This window comes from Phodopus roborovskii, unplaced genomic scaffold (genome assembly GCF_943737965.1).
Source record: "Phodopus roborovskii unplaced genomic scaffold, PHOROB, whole genome shotgun sequence".
Taxonomy (NCBI): domain Eukaryota; kingdom Metazoa; phylum Chordata; class Mammalia; order Rodentia; family Cricetidae; genus Phodopus; species Phodopus roborovskii.
In genome coordinates this window covers 3,634,311-3,649,170 of record NW_026126459.1, presented here as the reverse complement: position 1 = coordinate 3,649,170, position 14,860 = coordinate 3,634,311, and positions in this window count along the sequence as shown.

The window sequence follows — 14,860 nt, the reverse complement described above, 5'->3', positions numbered from 1 at the left end:
GAAAGCTTTAGTCAGATTGTTCTTGATGGTCCAAAAGTAAAGAAGAAAAAGTAATTTTAAAAGGTTTATTTATTTACTATGTATATGGTGTTCTGCCTTCACACCAGAAGAGAGTGCTGGATCTCATTACAGATGGTTGTGAGCCACTGTGTGGGTGTTGGGAATTGAACTCAGGACCTCTGGAAGAACAGTCACTCCTCTTAACCTCTGAGCCATCTCTCTAACACAAAAAATGTAATTATTATGTAGGATTAGTTCCTGGCATATGGTTAAGCCAAAAGGATAAACAGAAAAGCTATTTACATCCCTGGTGGTGAACACAGGCAGGGGAGCATGGGAAGAGACCACCATGTGTCTTTTTTCATTATTGTATGTGATATACGAATATGGACAGCTTTTAGCCGGCAATTTTTTTGGAATAGGTTCTCTCCTCCCACAGTGGGTTCTGGGGCTTGAACTCAGGTCCTTGGACTTGCATGGCAAGAGCTTTTTGGTGATGGGGCAATTGAAACATAGTTTTTCTACATAACCTTAGCTGTCCTGGATTTGATGTGTAGACCAAGTCAGCCTCAAACTCAAACAAATCCACCTGCTTCTGCCTCCTGAGTGCTGGGGCTAAAGGGGTCCACCATGCCTTGGCTGCAAAGGTGTTTATTTGCTGAACCCACCCTCCCCCCACCCCCGGGCATCAGGGAATCAGGCATGCTTCTTTCCTTTTTTTCATTTTCTCTCCCCCACTGCCATGTTTCCTACTCTTTCCTACAGAGACAGAACACAGTTGTCTAGCTAGCTTCATGTTTTAGAATTGTACAAATGTGGACAGTGTATGCCATAATTTTGTGTCATAATTTAACATTTTTACCGTAAAATAGTGGAATTAGTTTACCTTAATGATTTTTTTTTTCCGAGATAGGATTTCTCTGTGGCTTTGGAGACTGTCCTGGAACTAGCTCTTGTAGACCAGGCTGGTCTTGAACTCACAGAGATCCACCTGCCTCTGCCTCCTGAGTACTGGGATTAAAGTCTTGTACCACCACCACCCAACAATAAATAAAAATTAAAAGAACCAAGAAGCTGGCTGGTTCTTAATCTCAGCACAGGGGTGGGGTAGCAGAGGCAGGTGGATTTGTGTGAGTTTCAGGCCAACTTGGAGTTTTAGGACAGGCTCCAAAGCTACACAGAGAATCCCTGTCTCACAAGACAAAAAATGAAAACAAAACAACAAAATAAAACAAAACAAACCAAGAAGCTGAAAATACAATAAACACAAATGTTGAATAGTCACGTTCTCATTCATTAACTGAAATGCCAGGGTCCTTCAGAAGACTTTCGAGGGAGGGATCCCGAGGCTTCAGTTTGAACAATTGGCCAGTAAACTGGATCCAGAATCTCTATGCTTCACTCTAGGAAGAGACCACTATTTGTTTTCATGTTGCTGATGGTAGAATGGACTCCATACATGTCCTGTAACTGTTTCTTTCTTTCTTGTTTTTTTTTTTTTTTTTTTTTTTTTTTGGGGGGGGGAGTTCGAGATGGGGTTTCTTTGTATTGCTTTGCAGCCTGTCCTGGAACTTGCTCTATAGACCAGTCTCACAGAGATCCACCTGCCTCTGCTTCAGAGTACTGGGATTAAAGGCATATGCCACCAAAACTGACTGCCTGTTTCTTTCCTTAGGGGAAGCAAAGTTAAAGATGGAAGCAAGTCCCTTAACCCTGTGTTACCCAGGTAGATTTAGTGTCCTCATGAGGATCCTCAAGCAGGAGATCAGAGAGGTTTATCTTAAGAAAGAACCCCCCTACACACACACACACACCTAAGTGGGTATTGGAGGCAGGCAGCTGGGGAGCTGTGCAAAGTGTTAGAAACAGAGAGGCTTCTCTGCTGGAGCTTCCAGAAGTGACAGGAATCAGCAGGCCCAGTGATCTTAGCTCACTTTAGACTTCTAACATCCTGACATACAGAGTGATACATTTGTGTGTGTGTGTGAGAGAGAGAGAGACAGAGAGACAGAGAGAGATTAAGATAGGGTCCTATGGGGAAAAAAAGAGCCGCTTGTTGGTAGTACATGATTTTAATCTTAGAACTCCAGAGGCAGTGGCAGGAAGATCTCTGTGAATTCGAGGCCATCTTGGTCTACAGAGCCACGCTACACAGAGAGACCCTGTCTTCAAACAAACAAACAAACAAACAGAACCCCACAACAACAAAAACAGGTTTATATGTACTTCAGGCTGGCCTCAAAAAGCCACAGATGACCTTTCATTTCTGCATTGTTCCAGAGAGTGTGTGTATACGTTTTTTGAGAAAGGGTTTCTCTGTGTAGCTTTGGAATCCGTCCTGAAACTCACTTTGTAGACCAGGCTGGGCTCAAATTCAGAGATTCACCAGCCTTTGCCTCTTGAGTGCTAAGATTAAAGGTGTGTGCCACCACCGGACTGGGAGAAATACTTTAGAGAACAAATCTATAATCAGGCTAGCTGGGAGTGGTGAGGGAGGGGTGGGGAAGACTTCCTGCTTTCAGGAGCAGAAGCCAAGAGAGGTTGGTTAGATATGTGATGGCTGGGGGCAACTGACTCCAGACCCTTCCTTTGGCAGACCTTCCCTTGCTGAACCCACTGGTGGTAGCAGGGACCCTGGGCCCTTGTCTTCTGTTGCTCCCTGCTGCAATGGCCATGGACTCTAGTCCTCTGGAACTGCAAACTCCAAATTTACTGGTTTCTTTCTTTCTTTTCTTTCTTTCTTTCTTTTTTTTTTTTTTTTTTTTTTTTTTTTTTTGATTTTTTGAGACAAGGTTTCTCTGTCCTGGAACCTGGAGCCTGTCCTGGAACTAGCTCTGTAGACCAGGCTAGCTAGCTTCGAATTCTTAAGTGCTGGGATTAAAGGCATGCACTATCAACTGCCAGCTTTTAGAGACATGGGTATCTCTGTGTAACAGCCCTGGCTGTCCTGGAACTCACTATGGAGACCAGGCTGGCCTTGAACTCACAGAGATCATCTATCTCTGTCTCCTGAGTGCTGGAATTAAAGATATGTGCCACCACACCCAGCTTAAAGTTTCTTTTTTAAAAAATACTATACTATTTATTTTATATACATTGGTGTTTTGTCTAAATGTCTGTATTTGGGAATCAGATCTCTTAGAGCACAAGTTACAGACATCTGTGAACTGTCATGTGGGTACTGGGAATTGAACCCAGGTCCTCTGGAATAGCAGCCAGTGCTCTTAACCACTGAGCAACCTCTCCAGCCCTTAAACAGTTTCTTTTATAAGTTGCCTTGGTCATGAAGTTTTGTCATGGCAACAGAGATAGATATAACTAAGATAGTCATGGTGTCTGTAATCATGCCACTGAGCGACATGCATAATATATTCAGAGATGTCCCTGGCTGAGTACAGCTGGCCTTCTTTATGTGTAGATTCAATCAACTGCTACTCAAAAATATTCAGAAAAAATACTCCTTCCAAGAAAAGACTTTGGATGGGAGGTGAGATTTAAGTGCTTGTGGTGCAAGCCTGACAGCCCGAGTCTGATCCCTAGAACACCTCCAATGATGTCCTGGGACATCTGTGCCTGCACTTATGCACGCACGCACACAGGCAGGCACGCATGCACGCACACACCAGTAACAACAACAATAATAATTAAACAAGATGAAAGGGCTAGGGGTGTGGCTCAGTGGTGGGACACCCAGCATTAGCAAGGCCCTGGTTCCATCCCCAGATTTTACCTGTATGGAACAAGCCCAGGCCTTTCCAGGTTGTGTTGGAGACAGTGTAACAGCTGTGGTTACAGTATTTACATTGTATTGGTGACTAGTTACAGCCATGCAAACAGTGTTTACATTGTATCAGGGATTGGCTAGAGGTCACATGGAGATGACTGAAGGTGTTCCGAAAACTGCACAGTTAATTTGCAAACACCACACCATTATACATGAAGATTCAGCATCCCTGATTATGATTCCTGATGGGTGTTCTGTCCTCAAGGATCCTGAGGGTTGGTGGTACATATAGATGTGTCATCAGAGAGCCCATGATAGAATAGCTGGATGGCAGAACTATGGCAGCTGGTGAGTCCGGTACCAGGCCAGATAGTTATTATGCCATCCATCTTTGTGGCTTTTCTACAGTTCTGAGATTTTACAGGGTTAGTTAGAGGAAATGTATTCAATGCCGAGTTAATCTGTTAGCCAGGCTTGCTTGAGCCTGCAACAGGACCGTTGGGGAAGAGCTTGCTAGCTCACAAAGGATAACCCAAATCTAGTCCTGAGTGCCGCTATGTGTGCTCCTGCTCTCTCCTGTCCTGAGCACAACACTCTCCTGAACATCTGGGCTGAGAACTTCCGCAGGCCATTCTCTTGGAGCTCCTTGTCCATCCTCTTGGCAGAGACTTTAAACCCTTTCTTTTAGCCCTAATCCAGTCCGGGTTTAGGAGGCAGTCTTTGTTTTGTTTTTGCAACAGGGTTTCTCTGTGTAGCCCTGGCTGTTCTGGAACTCACTCTGTAGACAAGGCTGGTCTTGAATGCCTGTCTCTATCTTCCACATACTGGGACTAAAGGGGTGCACCATCACTGCCTGCCTTGTTTTCTTTTATTGACATCTTTCCTAGTTAGGTTTCTATTTCAGTGATAAAACACCATGAAAAAACAACCTGGGGAGGAAAAGATTTACTTCAGCTTACAAGCTATATTCCATCATGAAGGGAAGTCAGGGAAGGAAGCAAAGCAGGAACCTGGAGCTGGAGACTGAAGCAGAGGCTGTGGAGGACACTGCTCACTGGTTTGTATGCCTTGCTCAGTTTGCTTTCTGGTTTTTGTTTTTGTTTGTTTGTGGGATTTTTTTGTTTTTTGCTTTTTGAGGCAGGGTTTCTCTATAGCTTTGGAGCCTGTTTTGGAACTTGGCCCGGTAGACAATGCTGGCCCTGAGCTCACAGAGATCTGCCTGTCTCTGCCTTCCAATTGCTGGGACTAAAGACATGCACCACCGCCCAGCTCAGCTTGCTTTCTTATGCAACCCAGGCCACCTGCGCCCAGGGGCTGGCAGTGTGAACAGTAAGGACAGTGAGTGGGCTGAGCCCTTCTGAATCAATCACTACTCAAGATTTCTCAATTGAGGATCCCTCTTTCTAGATGAATCTAGCTTGTGTCAAGTTGACAGAAACTAACCAGTAGAGCCAGCTGTGTTGTGACAAAGGACCCTGGGTCTGCCTGTGGCTTTGCCTGAGGATCCCCTGCCCAGATCCAGGCTCTTTTCATCCTCCCCAGCTCTCTGTACATCTGTTTCCCAGCTCTGATCCTGCCCTGCATCTTCCTGCTAGGTGCCCAGAGCTTGATTGGGGGAGAGAAAGGCTTTTTTTTTTTCTTTTCCTTTCAGAAAGCAGGAATTTATTTGGCACCAGCACTAACTTTCTTTGGCTTTCAGCATAGGCTCTGTTCAAGGCATCATCTGAACTTGACTCGGTGCCCCTCTAGTGAGCAAAAGGCAGCCTGCCCATCAGGGACATGAGGAGGGCCCTGCGGTAGAAGGGAGAGCCAGACTACAGCAAACCCAAAGCAAAATACAGCTTCCAGAAAAAGTCAGCAAAACATGCAGATCCCTTCCCTCTAAGAGAGGTGAGTCCTGACCCCCACCCCCAACATTTTACTCTCCTTCAGATTCTGGGAAGGAACTGTGGTCTTCCTAGACCCAGCTTTGAGAATGAAGCAGAGGCTGCCAGAGTAAAAGAATTTAGAATACCAGGATGGTGGACATGAAGGATTACGATTATTTGTATTAAAATTCTGAAATCTAGGTGCCCAGAGACAAGGCTCAGCAATTAGGAGCATTTGCTGCTCTTGTATACCTGAGCCTGGTCCCCAGAAGGTCACAACTGCCTGTTAACTTCAGTTCTAGGAGATCTGATTCCCTCTTCAGGTCTCCAAAGGCACTGCATGCAGGTGATGAACCTAAAGATGTGCAGACCTACTTGAAAAAGAAGCCTGGCAGTAGTGGTACATGGCTTTCATCCCACAAGTGGATCTCCAGTTCGAGGCAAGCCTGGTCTACAAAGTGAGTTCCAGGACAACCAGAGCTACACAGAGAAAGCCTGTCTTGAAAAACAAAACAAACAAAAAATTGAAAAAGTAAATAATAAAGAGAATTCTGAAATGTAATCTATTAGTATTGTCATCCCACAGCTCGGAAGTGGTTCAGTAGAGCACGCCTCTCCTACAGCATTTCTTGTGAGCTCCTGCTCCATTAGGCAGTCAGGAGTGGGATGTCCTGGACCACTTGCTGGGCCTGCTGTTAGCTGTCAAGTGCCTTGTCCATTTGTGCCCCAGACACAGATGGTGTCACTGCCTGCAGGTGTCTCAAGGATGCTTGGTGCTGGCTGGGGGGGGGAGGTTAATGTGTGAGGGGGTGTCGGTGCCCATAAAGATGGCTCTACTCCATCTTGCCTCAAGGGCAGAGAGTTCAAAACTGTCCTCAATAAACCATGAGACCTAAAGGTCAAAGGTGTGGCTACAGTAGGAAGTTCGATCTTGGTCTTAGGTCTTATTCTAAATAACAACAGACATGATTTGAGGTGTGGTTACTCCTGACCCTCAAGGCCAGGTAACGAGAAGTTCAACCTAAAGTGTGGCTACTGAATCCTTAGAGAAAAGAGGAAGAACAGTCTGTTGGTTCTGCAAACATAATGCCATGTTCCCCTTTCTGGTTAAGGTACATAAGAGTGGTGGAAAATAAACTTGGCATTTCAGTATTGACTGATTTGCCTTCCTGCTTTTATTATGTGTCCCCATCTTTTCCTTTAACGTCTTTATCTAGTCTTTTAGTCCACACTCCCCCTTTCAGGTAGGAACCACGGGCTGCTTGGCTGGATCCGACTGCAGCCCCTAAGAGACAGCTTCCAACAAGAGGGTACGGAGAGCAAAGCTGCTCCGAGAGCAGAGGGATAAACACTCTTTACCAGAGCTTCTTTGCAAAGGTCCAGGGCACTTTGCTCACTCATCTTGAAGGCATCAGAATGAACCTGAGACTGTATCACAGGGCAGCAGGACGCACGCCCGCGTGGCTATGAGGTCTGAGGCAGTTCCCTCGCCCCCTCTGGGCCCCCCTGCTCTCCTGTATGTAGTCTGAGGGTTGGGATGGACTTCCTGTGCAAAGTCACACTGTTTGAATTAAAATCCTAGCCCCAATAGTTCCAGCTAGGAGTCTGTTAGCCAGATCACCTTTCTGTGCCTCTGTTTCTCCTCCTTGGAATTAATCATTATGGATATTGATGGTACCTTCCAGATACAGTTTTCATGAGGTCTAAATGTATTTGGATTTTAAAATAAATTTGTGTGCATATGCATATGGGTAATATGTGTACAGTAAGGGCACTGGGGCTCACGGACAGACCAGTACATCCCAGATAAACCGAGATGGAAAAGAAGCAGGGTTTTATTGTTTCTTTACTGCTTGTGTTTCAGACTCCTGGACAGGGACTGTGTTTACTTCAGCAAGCAGCCAGGCCCGTGCAGTGCTATACTCAGCACTGTACTGGTACTGTCTCAGTGTGCCACACCCTATGTAGATGGCAGTTGTATCTTGCCGGAGGCAGCAGAGCCAATCCCAGAGAGGTGGGGCTTTTTACTTGGGGTCATGGGGCAGGCAAAGGCCTCCTGGAAGTATGGTCATGATCGTGTGTGAGCAAGGGAGCATAGGCCAGGGCAGGTACAGGCAGGATGTTACTGACGAAACCTACAACCCTGTCCCTGGGATGTGGATGTGGGTGTGTCCAGCAGGGTCTCCCAGCACCCCAGTCATGGCCGCTCGTGTACCACTCCTGTAGGCGCCCTCCCTCTCTTCAGCTCTGGTTTGTCTTTGAAGAGGCTGGGTGTTATCACTGCCAGGCAGCCTTCCTTGGTTCTTCTGGATAAGTAGCTGCTACCATCAGCTCTCCACAGTTTTTACTTTGTTATCATCTCTCTTTTCATTCCTGTGGAATGAGGGCAGGTTACAGGACATGTCACCCAGATGCTGGAGCATTATAACAGGCATGTATACCATGCACCCACATAGACATATACATACCCACACACACACTCACACACACACCCAGCACTGCTGATATGTGAGGTAAAGTTACACTGCCAGGGCCAGCAGGAACATGGTACCTGGTGCACCTTCGCGTTCTTCTAGGGTATCCCAACCTTCATTGCTCTTTGAGAGGAAATTGCCTTGGGAGCAAGAAGTATCCCAGAACTCCCCCATGTTCTCCTCACAAATGAGGGTGGGGGAGAGGTTCCTGGTCTTCAGTGAAAAAACCTTGGTCAGTCCTGAAGAACAGCTGAGCTGTGAGAAGGACAGCCTTGTGACCAGATGAGTCCTTGCCATTTTGTGAGTTCTGGCCCTCTCCTGCAAATGGGGTGAGTGTGCTCCTCACTCAACAGGTTATACTAGAGACTAAAGTGTGTGATGGCTGTGAAGTGCTTATAGGGCCTACCTGCCTCTGTCAATGGTCAACTCAAGGAATCATATTGAACCTGGACAGGACAGGGCTCAGGAGCCATAGTTAACGATGCACCTCATGTCCCTGGGTGAGTCATGGCTATTCTCTGATCACAGGTTTCCTCCTCTGTAAAATGAGAGGCTGCAGGCATGGATAGCTTAGATGAACATTAGGAGAGATGCTGTGTGTAAAGTTTGCTTGGGGCAGATGCTCATCAAAGTAAACTCCTTCCTCCCAGGGCCTCTGAAGCCACACAGTCGTTGTTAGGTCCAGATGGGACACCAGAAGACTGAAATGAGTCACAGTCACAGTTGAACCCTTTCATGTTAGCCCGGGACTCCTGGGGGCGGGGCAGGGGTATGGGGAGAAACAGCATTCTGCTGCTTGGCATTAAGCTGAGTGATCTGCTTATAGGGTGCTTGGCTCAGTCACTCATTTCCAATCTGTCAATCAGTCCATCAGCAAACACCTGAGATCGCAGGTACTGGTTAATTAGCAAAGTGAATAGAGATGGATCCTTGGCTCAGGGCTTGATGTCTGGGAGAAGGACATGGGAAGAACATGCCATGCGGAGGGGCTGTGGGGATCAGAGCAGGCTTCTAACTCTGTCTGGGACATCTACATCTGGGAAGGAATCCTAGAGCTGGCAGGTGGTAGCATGGAGAGGGATCTATCACTGGACAGGGCATGGAGTGGAGAGGTGAGAGGAGAGCAGTAGGGACAGGCAGGGCATGGCTGGGCCCCGTAAGAGCTGCATGTTGCTGTCAAGGGCTGGAAGGGAGGGAAGGCAGACAAGGGGATCCTGTGCCAAGAATCAACCCACAGGCGATGAAGGGCAGGGCAGGGCTTCATGCGAAGAAACAACATGGACAGCATTGCTTTGAGAAGTCAGTGTGTTGGGAAGGCTTGCCACACAAGCCTGACACCAGAGTGCAGTTCCAGGAACCCACAATAGGAGAAGAGAATCAACTCCATAAAACTGTCCTCTGACCCACGTGTGGGCATTTGCATACATACACATGCATGCCATGGTGTGCATGTGCTGGTACATAATGCCCAGCCCACTTTACTGTCAGGACTGTGCTTTCCGATGCAGAGAGGGCCAGCTGGAGTCATGCTGGCCTGGACAAAAGATCCAAATTCACAGCTTTACCACTGAGCTTGAGTCACCTCAGCACTGTGAACTCAAAGCACCCCAAGTGCAACCATCACAATTAGGGACCCGCTGGCTTTGTGCCTAGCAGTTGTTGTTAGCCCCAACATTAATGAAGCCACAGCAATCCCTGAAGAGTGATTCATGGGGATCCTCCCGAATGAAAGGCAGGTCTGGAGTCACTGCTGATGTGATGAGTGACAACTACCTCAGTCATAACAACTAATGTGCGCCTTGCGCTTTATGAGGCACCAGTCACTCTCCTCAGGAGCCACCTGTCATTGGCTATCTCACCTTCACAACACTTAGCAAAGTGGCCAGTATTGTGCAGTTGAGGAAATGGAGGCTCAGAGGAACTGTATACAGCCTGCTAGTGCTGCAGAGCTAAGAACAGGAATATGACAGAGGACTACCTGACTCTCAGACTTACCTTTCTCGATTATTCAACCTCCCTTAGCAGCATAGATGCTGAGTGAGGAGAGGGACCGGATGGCAGTGGGTATGCCCAGAAGAGTAGGACCTGCTTCCTGAGATAATATTGTTATTGAACTTGGGTCACAGCCTGTACTACGGGTTGGATTCAGACACCCATAAGACAATTAAAACAGCCAAATTAATAGTGGAAATCAGAAAAAGGTTTGCTTCATGTGGGCATGATGGGAAGAGGAGCAAATCCATTTTCTGGATCCTAAAGTAAGATAAATTGACATAGAAGGTCAAGGATTTGCATATTTAGGCAGTGCTGGGGGTGGCCCTGCCCAAATCTGACCCAGTGTTGACACAATGTTGACCCTGTTCAACACTCTGACCTTCCTTTTGTAGCTGCTTTGACAAGATGTCAGAAATTCCGCTCCCCACTGGCCTCCCCCACCTTCCACTGGCCTCTCCTCCTGCAAGAATGAGATTCCTGGGGAAATCCCCATTTCCCCAGGGTCTATGGTTTTAACAAACCCAGTCAGATTAGGAGACACCAGTGTCTCTTTAGAATATCTTCATTTCAGCCAGCCCAAGTACAATGTTCCTCCTTCCCCGAGGTCCCTAGAGTCAAGAATAAGGTCACAATGTCTGTGGAAGGGAGGAGAACTTTGGTGCTCCAGTAAGGCATGGAGAGGGACAGGCCAGCCTCTGTCACTGCAGAGGGCCCTCTGGAGAATCAATGGGAGTGTGGGAACCGGAGACACTGAGGGACAGGGGACATCAGAAAGTGTCATTAAGTCATCAACACTCCTTCCCCACCTCACAGGCCCTGAGTTCTATGCCCTAGTAAGACCAATGGCTCTCCGTGTGCTCGGTTCCACTCCTGCTGACCACTTGCTCCCCACAGCATGGAGCCCGTATGTCCCACTTCCCAGTGCCCTTGATGGCTCCTGCTACTACTGTGCCTGGGGCGTCTCTGCGCCTGCCTTAACTAGCTTAACAGTGTTCCTGGTTCCACCATGTTTCCCAGCCCTCTAAGCAGAGCCAGGATGTTTTATGCAGTCCAGACGTTCCCCAAGTCCTGAAGCCCATTGCAGGACATGCAGCACCACTCCCCCCCTGCAGTCTGCTGCTCCAGCCTCATCTGCTGCTCCTGCACAGACTGAGCTCCAGGCTGTGACTGCAGCACATTCCTGGAATGAGAATCTCTCCAGACTCAGAACCATGGTTACCATGCTCAGAAGCAGACCCGTTTCCAACCCCAGGCCTGGCTAATTCCTGCTCAGCTCCAGCACCTTTTCCTCTAGGAAGCCTCCCCTGATCTCCCCACCTGGGTCTGTGCTGACTGTGGCTTTTTGGATAAGCTGCCTACCTCAAAGTTCCAAACCTTCATAGGTCAAGGCAGCCCCAGGATGAGAGGCTGGCTCTTCAGGGCCTCATCCACAAATCGCTTTCAGGACAAGTTGGAGCTAAAGCACAGGTTAATGCCAGCCTTGGGATAGGCTCCTTTATCTGAGTTTCTGAGAACAGGCTGGGGACACATTAGTGGCTAGATGTTGAGGAGCCAAGGATAAGTAGCCAGGGTCAGCACAAGAGAACACCCAGACACAGAAGAGCTGATGGCAAACCCTGAGGAGGACATTACAGAGGGTTCCACCTCAGGAACAGGAGGCTGGGAAGAGAGCTGGCCTGGAAGAGCCACCTCTGCTGACCAGGCCCTGCCTCTGCTCTTGAGCCTGGGCTGGCCCTAAGTTGTTTTTGACTGACAAGTGACGTCACGGCATTTCCAAGCATTGCTCATAAGCAATATTGACTCCACAGCTGCAGCCCTTTCTATGGGAGTCATCCAGACTACAGATGTCCTGAGACCACTGTGCATCCAGGAAGCAGAAGGACGTTGCAGCGAAGCAGGCATCACACTATGGTGGCACGCCTGTGAAGGGAGAAGCTATGAGGGACATGCACAGAGAACCTCAGCTGACCTGCGCTCTGGCCACCTGATATAGCTGCAGGAAGGACACAAGAGACTGGCCTAAGCCTGCTATAAGTCTGGAAGAGTGAATAAGAACATTGCCATTCTCAGCCATCAAGTTTATGGTAGTTGCCTACAAAGCAACAGATAACTGAAAGTTAGTAGTTTAATACCCACAGCCTCCTGGAGCATTACTGTCCCATTTAACAGATCAAGAAACTAAGCCCAGGAAGGAAGATGATTTCAGGAGGCAATAGTGGAGCTATTTCTATAGCAATGGCTGGATGCCTGAGGCCATAACCAGACTGAACAGCTAGACGGCTGTGCTTCAGACAGTGTCCAATGATAAAGGGGTCTAAGCTCTTCTCCTGGGTGGCTGACCTGACACCTGCTGGAAACCTGGTTTGTTTTTTTAAAAGCCAGTTTACTGGGCTGGAGACATTGCTCAGAGCATTGGCTGCTCTCCCTGGGTTCGATTCCCAGCATCCACATGGCTTTGATTCCCAGCATCCACACAGCAGCTGTTACTCCAGTTCCAGGGGATCCAACTCCCTCTGGTGTACAGACACACAAGCAGGCCAAACACCCATACACACAAAACTTAAAAATATTTTCACTACTACCCAGACTGAGTCAGACTACATCTGTCACCCAAGATCCCTGTATCCATTGCTGGACAGTGGCCCTTCTTCCCCAGTTCAGGGCACCACTGGTTTGCTGCTCTTGAATGTCATGTAAATGAACTCCTGTAGATGTCATGTAAATGAACTCCTGTAGATGTTATCTTCATGGCTTCTTCTTAACCATTAAGACTGGAGGACTCACCCATGTTTTTTGCACATAGCAGTTACGGCTGATTGCCATATCATCAAGTACAAATAGACCATAATTGTTCTTTTTGGGGGATGAGAAATGTAATCCAGGCTGTCCTGGAGCTTATATAGCTGAGGGTGACTTTGAACTTCAGATCTTCCTACCTCCATTTCCCAAGCACAGGGATTAACAGGTGTGGACCACCACGGCTGGCTTACACAGGGCTATGGACTGACCTAGGGCTCCATGCTTGCTGGGAGAGTAACTCTACCAACTAAGCTACATTCCCAGCCACTTACACTACCATGGAGGAGCTGCTGAGCTTTGAGCAACCTTGAATAGGGCTGCCATGAATGTGTCTGTCTAGTTGTGCAGTGGCTTTTGATGCTCTAGGTGCCTGTACAAGAGAGAAGCACTGTCAGAGGGAAGATGTAAGTTTAAGCCACCACAGTGTGCCAAGAATGCCGATGCCAGCAGAACATGACAATCCCTGGTGTCCCAGAGTTGGCTAACTAATACTTGGTACTGTCAGGTCTTTTGAGCTATTCCAGAACTGGGGAGTGAAGACTTTTGTCTGCAATGACTATTGTGGAGTGTTTGGTGACTTATCACCCTAAGCACAGGAGAATGGGCTTTCAAGGAAGGAGGTGAGGATGACGACAGAGATGGGCTCGGATTCTCAACTGTATGCGGATGCTGGGGCTGCCAGTCACAGACTTCTCTTGCATCTCACTGGCAGAACTGCTTGTCATCCAGGCTACTCTTGAACCAATCATAGGGAAGGATGTAGAGAGACACTGCTATACTCTATGACAGTGGTCCTTGACCTTCCTGATGCTGCAAACCTTTAATAAGGGTCCTGATGTTGTGGTGACCCCAACCATAAAATCATTTTTATTGCTACTTCATAACTGTAATTTTACTAGTTATGATTCATAATGTAAATGTCTGATATGTGACCCCTGTCAAAGGGTTGTTTGATGACCCCCAGAAGTGTTGTGACCCACAGGTTGAGAGCCACTGCTCTATGAGGTCCCCATGCTGGGTCTTCCCTAAAACACATCAGAGATGATTGAAGAGCAGTTATTCCTGCTGGTGGCTCTGCTTGGATTGCCCTTCTTGAATTTTCTATTTGGGAAAACTGATTTTGAAGCTGTTCTTGAACCAGCATCAGACCAAGCCAGTGTCTCCTGTGTGATCCCAGTCTCTTGGGACACAACCCAATTGGTTTCCAAATCTTGGAAAACTGACCATAGGTACAGCCTATCATGATGGTCACATTCCCTATCTGCACTCCCACCTCTGTCCATGGCTGGATAACCTCTGTGCATAATCTCAGCCTAGTGCAGAGAATGATAAAAAAAAAAAAAAAAAAAAAAAATTTTCTGGAGAAGCAAACTGAGGCTGGGGAAGGATTTTATGGGGTGCAGCACAATCTCAGCACCTGCCCTCTCAGTTTCTCAGATAGTCAATGAGTGAGCCTGAAATGAGCCATTGGTGATCCACCAGGGAAGCAGGTTAGAGAGCAATTTCTGACAGCTATCAGGGTAGATTGGGTTCCCCTACTGCTGCTGCTGCCCTCAAACCACTCAAATGTCCAAGGCCCAGGGGATGAACTGGACTCAGCTCCACCTATGGAAGCCCACAGATCCCTGCTTCTTCGGGTGGAATACAGAAGCCATCAAGAACCTGTTTGACATTTCTTATCCTGCCCAGCCATCCACAAAGCCAGAGTTGCTGGAAGGTTTTATTGTTAGGATGAATCATGAGACAGGAGAGATGTGTCTTCATGGGTAGCACTAGTGGGCCACACCAAGCGCCCCTCAGAGGAGTGGAGCTATGAGGACAGCTACAGGCTCCATTCTCTGTCCACTGGTTCCAGGGTGTGGACCTAGCGGGGCAAAACTCGTTAGTAGAGGTAGGGCAGGAAGAGAGGGCTTCTGGCCTTTTCCCTCTGGTCAAGTCACCCTGGCCCTGCTTGGGCCTTTGCAAGGCCCAGGGTAGGAAAGAAGCCCAAGCAGGGGACC